The sequence below is a fragment of a genome, unplaced genomic scaffold (genome assembly GCF_019419815.1).
Source record: "Pyrus x bretschneideri cultivar Hongxiangsu unplaced genomic scaffold, Pyrus_bretschneideri_v1 Contig396, whole genome shotgun sequence".
NCBI classification, from domain to species: domain Eukaryota; kingdom Viridiplantae; phylum Streptophyta; class Magnoliopsida; order Rosales; family Rosaceae; genus Pyrus; species Pyrus x bretschneideri.
The window spans coordinates 2,350-11,002 of record NW_025999719.1 but is presented as its reverse complement, the minus strand read 5'-3'; the positions used below and the strand labels follow the sequence as shown (position 1 = coordinate 11,002).

The window sequence follows — 8,653 nt, the reverse complement described above, 5'->3', positions numbered from 1 at the left end:
GATTAAATTTTAGGTTCTCCAAATTATAAGCTGCGTTTTATTTTGATATATCAATTTGGTTGCCACTTATGTTTATGATGGTTCTGATATAGCAATTTGATTAAATTTTAGGTGGCTAAGAAGTGTTGCACTGCTCCAGATTCCTTTTGTTTAAACCCTCTCAGGTTTTACAAGCTCTTGCTGGTTATTTTTCCGTCTTTTTTAGCATGCGTTTTTAATTATGTTTTTTTTTTTTTTTGGGTTGTGTCATTTGATTTAGTTCTTTTTTATTTTCATCTAGCAGTGATTGTCGTCCTGCACTCTAGCAACCATAAAGAACACAGCTTTAGGTACACTTACCCTCTGAAAATCTCAAGTTTAAGTCTTTATTGATTTTTGAGTGAAGTGTTTTATCGTTTTGTTGATTTGGCTGGTATGTTTTCATTTGTTTGATTAAAATTTAATTTGGGACATTGGGTATTTCTTGATTTGAATGATTTCTAAATATTGTTTCTCCCCCTGTTTATGATATGGATAACTGTAACTGGATAATATTATGAGCTCACGGCTATTCAATTTTTTTTCTGTGTCTTTTTGAACTTTCATAAGTCATTTGATTTTTCTTAATCAATATTTTGTTTAAGTCTTTACTTCTGCATAGTTATCAAATTTTGATGTAAGTTAGCTTATCTTTCCTTATTTATCTACATTACTTACACAAGATAGTATTGTTATATAACTGATGTCTGAGAAATTAATATTTTTACTTATTTAATCATTTATTTTAAGACTTGGTGATAACAATTTTTAACTCATACAAGTTATGTTTGGTTTAAGCAGAGATTTAATGGAAGACACAGAGATAACTCCCATCTCTGAGTTACGGCCGTATATAAAGGCTGAGAAAATCAAATCTCGCGTTTGTAGAATATGGAAATCAACAATTCCCGGAACTACTTAAAAATGCACATCTCTACACTGCATTTTGCTTGATGAGACGGTGAGAAAATATTGTTTTATTATTTTGATGAAGAATTATAACAAGAATGATTGACTAGCCAATTAATATTTTTGTTTATCATTCTTTGTAATATATTCAATAATGAATCTTAACTGTATACAGATAATCATAACACGTTGGCATATATTTTGTCATTAATTTTACATCATTATTTAATTGCGTATCCTATAATTTATTTAGATTGCAAGTAAACATACGAATTAAATATTTTTAGGTGAACTTCACACTTTGTTTAAACTTTTTTACATTTTTTCTGTTTCTTAATTTTTTAAGTGTTGGTTCAGCTGAGTTTATTATTTTCATTCATTGTATCTCTTTATCTCTTGAACAAAGTTGACATTCTTACAGGTGATATTATTATATATGTATCTATATATAGAGATTAAAAACACTAAAGTTTATTTTTGCCAAATTATTTTTCACAACATGCTTATAGTTACCTTTTGAATTGCAAGATGTCATTGGTCATCTCACTGCAATACAACATTTAGAGCCAAAACAGATTAATCAAAGGGTAGCATACAAGTGTGATATACACATTCAAAATGTCTAGTTATTCCTTTATTCTTACAAGCAATCTTTTGTAGCTTTATTTATTATTATTTTTTAACACGGGTTTGTGTAAATTGTTCAAATCTTTTCTGAAGACATGATTTTATTATATTCACTTCCTGTGACTTATCATATATCTTTGTTTTATACTTGATTAATTAATTTTCAAATATCTTAATAAATTAATTGTCAATCACTGTTATTAATTAACTTTCTCTTTTATTTTCAGCTGTTTAAAACTTTGTCCATTTTGATTAAAATCATGGTGCAGTAAGTGATTGTATCATATCATTCTGATACTTGGCATGTGCCCTTAAAACCATTTATCAATATTTTCTTTCTACTTTCTTATCATTTTTTTCAATGCACAGATAAAATTGTGATGAACAGTACTGATTGCTCACTTTTCTCTTTTGATCCAGACATCCCAGAAGTTAATGCATACGAGTTGGTGTAAGTATTTCTATAGCTTTTAACACAATTAAACTGTTCTAACTTTTGTAAAAGCAAAAGAAATATTAGTTTCATAAAATTATTCAAACAGTTTTACATTTTCAATCATACAGGTTTGTAAATTGTAATGAGCATGTGAAAATATTGGCCCCCTCCTCCAGACAAGTAAATGAGGCCGAAATTTTACGCACAGCCAAGATGTTCACAATTGATGAAGTCGCTTTTCTAGATCCTGATTTACACAAGGTATAAAATCTAATTACATGTTTTTAACTCATCTTAAAAACATATGACTGCATTTTTACATTTTTAATAAACATTGTATACGTAATTAGTATTCCTTGTACAAAACTAGTTCAAACTGTTTCGCAGAATGATACGTTTTTCTGTAAAGCGTGTGTCAAGTTTTTGGACACACGTCATCAATGGTGGTATAGTGCGTGTCCCAACTGTGTAAAACAAATGCATAAAGACTTAACAACTGGACAACTTATCTGCCAAAAGCATCCAAACCAAATTCCAACTCCTTGGTAATGTTTAACATGCATTCCTCAAACTTTGTCATAAATTGCTTTGAATATTTGTTATCCTTATATTTTTTCATTCTTTATATAATCTAACATTTACCAAAAAATTCTAAAGAAAAAATTGTAACCTTTCCTGCTTTCACATTATTTAAACAACTTTCAAATACTATGTGTTCAACAATTAAATCATTGTTCAAAACATACTCATTGCAGCACAGATTTACCCTTTTTGTACAAAATTGGTATAGTTTTTGCACTTTTGACCATGTTATCTTCATTACTTAAAGACTAAAATATGCTTCTTTTCGTTTACACTTGGTCAAATAGTTGTTCCAGTATTGGTTATGATTGGTCTTCACATATAATCTACTTTTCTCACACTTTAATATGGCTATCATAAATCCAGACTATTAATAAACTTAATAACCATGCATTTCGTTGTAGATTTAAGTTAAAAACAAACACTGCTCTTTCTGGTTTTAACAATGTTTTCTTCTGTTTTATTTTTATTTGTATAAGTTGAATTCGAGATTATTTTCCCTCATGCAGTTTCGTTTTTTCAATCTAGCTATAAAGTCAATTTGGTTCTTGAGGATCACACCAATGAAATCAATGCTCTCGTAATTGGAAAATCTGGTGAAAAGCTTTTTGGTGTGCCATGTACAGACTTAGTACTGAATCAAATATTAGTTGACCAACAACAGTTACCAAATGAGTTTCTAAGGCTGATCCGGCAAAAAAAAAATATTTCATCTGCGATTTGGTAACAGAAAAAGCAAATTTAGTTCAACTGATATCCTTATTTGCAATGTCTCTGAGGATACCTCCATTGAGCCAATCACTCCACAACTGTTGTCCAGAGAAATTAGTCTCTTCAACCACCATGTCATCCTCTGCTTCAATGCCTGAAACAAGTGGATCATTATATAAACGAAAGCGAGAATCCATCAGGAATGCTCTTTTTACCACTGGTGAACACAGGTTTCTTTCATATTTCCCTTTCTAATTACCATTTTTAAATCATTACGTAACCATCTATTCTAACACTCAATTCCTATTTAAAACAGTGAACTAGAAGAAATATCAGAGGTTGATACAGAAGAATTTGATAAGGTTCCTATCAAATCATTGAAAAAAAAAAAATCTGTCTCCGATTGATACAAAAACTGCCGCCACCCAGCCAAAAAAATACTAGGTAAATATACTCCTTAACTTTCTCCTTTCTCTGAGTCTAAATTTATTGAAAACCAAATTGAACAGTTATTTAAATATATTTTGTTTTCTTTTCTGCCACTAGGTTGTTTTGACAATGTAGAACCAAAACATCATCTGCCCTCAAAAATATACAGCATGGTTCATCAGCATTTGTAAAAATCTCTTCCGGATGTTTTATTGTGACAGCCCGTCCCGAAAATATCGAAAACGTACTCGTGAAAAGACTGTTTTGCCCCTAGTTCGATTTTGTTACGTAATTGGGTTGTTTTTGTGTGTGTGTTGGCATGTTTTGGGCCACACACTCACACCCTCACTCTCCCTATCCCTCTGTCCCTTTCCCTGCTCTTTGTCCCGAGCCTCTCTCTCCCTTCCCATTCACCATACGTACGGACACACACACATAACTCGCTAAATCCCCACAGATCGAAGGAACTGAGTATACATTCGAACTCGTGAGGCTCGTGGGAGTCCAGTCGTACCATTTTCAGGTAAGAACTACAATGTTTTCACGTCGATTTCACAATGGTCGATTTGGGGGTACTATTCATGCAAACGTAATTTCTTACATTTTAGGGGAAATGAAGCTCGTAGGTAGCTTGGTGAGGTCCCAAGGAGTCTCGGAGTAGTTCGTTTGAAGGATTTGGACGTCGGGATCGTTGGGTTCGAAGTTGGCCGGACTTGGATCGTTTTTGCAGGTGAGATTCCATGGTTTTTAGCCCTTAAAAGTTGTATGGCTGTGTTCTCCTAGTTCTAGGCTTCATTTTGGTATAAAAATCGTGAAATTTGGACGAAAAACGAGCGAGATATCAAAGTTTAAAAATTTCCCAATTTTTCGGCGCTGGCGATGGCGCCGGAGGCTCGCCGGAGAAGGTGACAGAATATTCTGTCAATTCTAACGGAATATTCCGTCAATTCTGACGAAATATTCCTGACGCCGTTAACGGAATCTGTCAAAACTAACGGAATATTTCTAACGGTGTCAGTTGATGTCGTCAGCGTGCCTACACGTGGCCGGCGCGTGGGGGTGCGTGCGACGGTGGAAATTTTTTTAAAAAATTTGGGTGTGATCCTGAGGTTGTGTAGAGCACGTTGGTATATTCAATTGTCCATTTTGAGCAATGTATGAGAAGTTATTACGAAAGGAAGGTTATGTGCTTTAAAATTAATGTTTTTATAGTATTTTCGCATATAGGTGAGACATATCCCGAGGACGAGCGTGGTCACTCGAGGCAGGGGGGCTACGACCCTTCCACATACCAGTGAGTGGGCTTTTGGTTTTCCGTATATGCCTATATACTTATAATTCCCAGAAATTTATATAAATGTTTATTAGTTATATGTCATTCCTTTATATTATTGGTTGTTATGCATGGCTAGTTGCATATATGTTTATTTATATATATTCATTTAGATGTTTATATATATATGGGTGCGGTGGATGCACAGGTAAGTGCCAGGTAAGCGTTATTTAATATTTGCATTAAATAGTGATTAGAGATGCTTAGAGAGCTCATAACATGTACCCCCGGTGTTAGTGCTCCCGCCCAGAGTAGGGCACAGTCATTCACGTGTTGTTCACCTCCCGCACCATACGCTCAGCTTGGATCCAAGTTAGGTGCACAGGCCTGTCGTACAGGCCACTTTAGGTGGTTCCGACTCGTAGGTGACCCGCGATTATTCGCACAGCCTTCACGTAATCGTAGCACTAGAGCGTTTATATGTATTACACCCAGGCCTGTCGTACAGACCACTTTAGGTGGTTCCGACTCGTGGGCAGGTTTAGTTATTGAGATTGAGATTTGAGCTCTAGATTCAGCCGTACAGGTCACTTAGGTGACTCCGGCTGCCAGTGATATGTTATTGATATGGTTGATACCTGAGCACTTGCATTTCATTCTGAGTTCCTGGCATGACATATTCTTGAGCATGGTTGACATATATATATTTACATGTGCCTATGTTTATTTTCTGAGAATTATACAGGTTTTACGGCGAGGGGTTAGAACTTATTTTGCTAAATGATTTTGAAAAACTTTATTTTTGCCCACTCACGCTTTTGTTTTGCGCCCCTCCAGGTTCTAGCTGTTCAGTTGGTTTGGTGGTTTCCCAGAGGGTTTTCTCGGCATTTCTGACAGACGATCACCAACGTATGTACACCTTCGGGTGCACTGTTGTAACGCTATTTTAATTTGGACTGCTTAGGGTTTTCTGCTCTGAATTTGTGTCTCACTTATGCTAGCACTTATTACTTCTAACTTATGTATGCTAGTTTTTATTTATTCGTACTTTTACATTACTACTTTATTAGCTTCCGCACTGTGCACATGGCTACGTCACTTCCACGTGACGGTCAGCACGTCCTGATCTCGGTCGGGGTGTGTCATTTATGGCATGTAAATAACTCTTTTTACTCAAACTTATCAATATTTTTGCATGTTCATACACCAGCACTTATTAATATTTTGTACATCATTGCTGATTCTGGTTTAAAACTACAACTACCAGACTATGCTAGATGACTAATATTTTTTTGCATGTACATAGACCCTGAAAAATAGATGTAATATTTACCAATGAAGTTGTCCGTATTTAACTGTATCTCTATAGTGTTTCTAATATCTTTGTAATCAATGGTATTAATATTCTGTTACCTGTTTTAAAACCCGCAGCAACGCACGGGCATAATACCTAGTAAGTACTAAATAACTCAAATAAATTACATTTTTTATTTTATTTTATTTTCCCTTAATGATTGTTATCGCTTACGATTGTCTACTGTCGGTGTATATTACTGTATATGCCACACAAGCAAATATAAAATACATTGGTCCATTTGGGCCGGCCTACCGGGCCATGGTGGATCCGGACGGCACCAACCCGTTATCCCTCCATCGTTGAGAGGGGAAGGTGATCGTTGCTCTGTGAAACCAACCTTACGCGGTGCCCTCTGCTCTAGGAACCGTGAAGCATGAGCCTTTGCCCAAACCCCGTGGCCCAACTCCCAGCTTGAAATGTTTATGCTTTGTGCAAGGTATATAAAGCGGTATGTACAACTACTGATGGTCAATGTGGGAGTTCTCCCATGACTTGCTCTTCCCTATATGGAAGCTCAAAACTGCGGCCATATCTAAATAAATTTGTAGTCTTATATACTAATTTTTAATATAAGGTTTATATTGCTGTGGAGAAACATTAAAATAAGAAAAAAATCGAGATTCAAAGCTTCTCTCTGACCATCAAACTCCCTGTGAAAACAACTCAAAACGATAAGTGGTGTTCAAATGATTTTGAAGTTAATGCTTCCTTTCCTAGCCTTTGTTTGATAGTTACATTTTTTTCTCATCATAATCTCACAGGGACACCTTTTTGTTTCCTTTAAGGTTTTGTGAAGTTTCAAGTTATGAGTGAAAGATATGGATTAAAGTTGCAGCGAGATAAAAAAAAAATGAGCATGCTCAAAAGTGTTTGCAGAAAAAATTTGCATTGGATCTACCTGGTATTATAGATGAAGGACACTAACGAAAGCAAGTAGAAGAGAAAAATGCAACAGCCGGCGGGGCTGAAACTATATATGTATTGTGTACATTAAAGTGAACAACACTTGGAATGAACAAAAGTTTGGTTAGATTCTTCAGGTTTGTACAACATTTGCTTTTGTTATATGATTCGGCCACACCAATTTTCGGGATTCGCAACGTTGAGCCGTATTGGGCAGCCACAAATAACCAAGCTAGTTCAGTACTTCAATAAATACATAACCAGAGCACCTGACTAACAAAGCCAGTAATACGTAGCATCCTTTTGTTTATTTTACGATTGCATCTGACTCTTAGGTTAGACTGTCTATGTACAACCCTCACCATTCGTAATTTTCCGTTTTGTTAAGATCCAAAAGTGTTCTATTCACGATGGCTTTCAAGACTTCTCATGATGTTAACTAGCAGCAAACATTAAGTTCTAGACAATTCCCAATGCAGAGTGATGCTACAAATGTCATTTTATCTCTTACATACATCACAATGCTTTCTACCAACAATTCCACAATCAGCAACAATTAACAATTCAATGATCCAAAGCGGTACAATATTAACATCTAACAACATTGATCAACCAATACGATCAAATGTCACCTCACAAAATTAATCGGGCCGATCTCCATAAAGATCTACCTCATTTCCTTACCTGGGTTCCAAAACAATGACATTGTAATCTCATTACAAACACAAGAATCCACCTTAAGCAATTGTATTCACAAGAATCTAGGATTCTAAACCAACTCAACGGAACCAAATAGGAAGTGGGATTCCGAACCAACTCAATGCATATGGTCCCCCAATGCAGATTAACCAGCAGGATCATAGGCATCTATTTAATAGTGTAGTTCTCGAATGTGAATTAACCAGGCACGATCAACTCAAACAAGTAACCAAGTAGGCAATGACCCCTTAACCAAGTGTAGTCACCCCTCGAATGCATATGGTTACCCCCCCCCCCCTCCCCCCCCCCCAAATGCAGATTAACCAGGCGGGACTATAGGCAAGCGTCCAATAGTTTGATCCCCAATGCAGATTAATCAAGCAAGACTACCCACAAAAGTAATGTGACCAAGTAGGTAGTGATCCACAATTATAGATTAACCAGGCAGAGTCACCCTTAGGATGCGTATGATCCCAATGTGGATTAACCAGGCAAGATCATCCATGTACCATTTGATACATGGTGCAATCTCATTATCACACATCACGCATCAACCATCATACATCATACATCATACATCATACATCATGCAAAATACATCACCCACGAGATTTTCATTGCAATAACATTCCCAGTTCATCACACACAATATATCATACGTCATACGTTATACATCATAACCAATTAACTAGTCACATAATAGACGATT

General features: G+C 35.7%; 2 long non-coding RNA genes across 9 annotated transcripts; both read left to right on the top strand.

Annotated features, from left to right (window-relative positions):
* The first annotated feature begins 15 nt into the window (after window positions 1-15).
* LOC125468664 lies at window positions 16-3,855 on the top strand. 8 transcript variants are annotated; one of them, XR_007251055.1, is made up of 9 exons: window positions 16-164; window positions 284-329; window positions 820-979; window positions 1,975-2,005; window positions 2,119-2,251; window positions 2,378-2,535; window positions 3,101-3,513; window positions 3,600-3,727; window positions 3,830-3,855. It is a non-coding gene; the product is annotated as an uncharacterized LOC125468664 (long non-coding RNA). The 8 variants fall into 8 exon arrangements; XR_007251057.1 differs by lacking the exon at window positions 2,378-2,535 and adding an exon at window positions 1,782-1,822 and having other exon boundaries at window positions 18-164; window positions 1,924-2,005; XR_007251056.1 differs by lacking the exon at window positions 2,378-2,535 and having other exon boundaries at window positions 18-164; window positions 3,082-3,513.
* Window positions 3,856-5,836: 1,981 nt separating this feature from the next.
* On the top strand, window positions 5,837-6,971 carry LOC125468665. The gene is made up of 2 exons (XR_007251060.1): window positions 5,837-5,894; window positions 6,417-6,971. It is a non-coding gene; the product is annotated as an uncharacterized LOC125468665 (long non-coding RNA).
* Window positions 6,972-8,653: the final 1,682 nt, after the last annotated feature.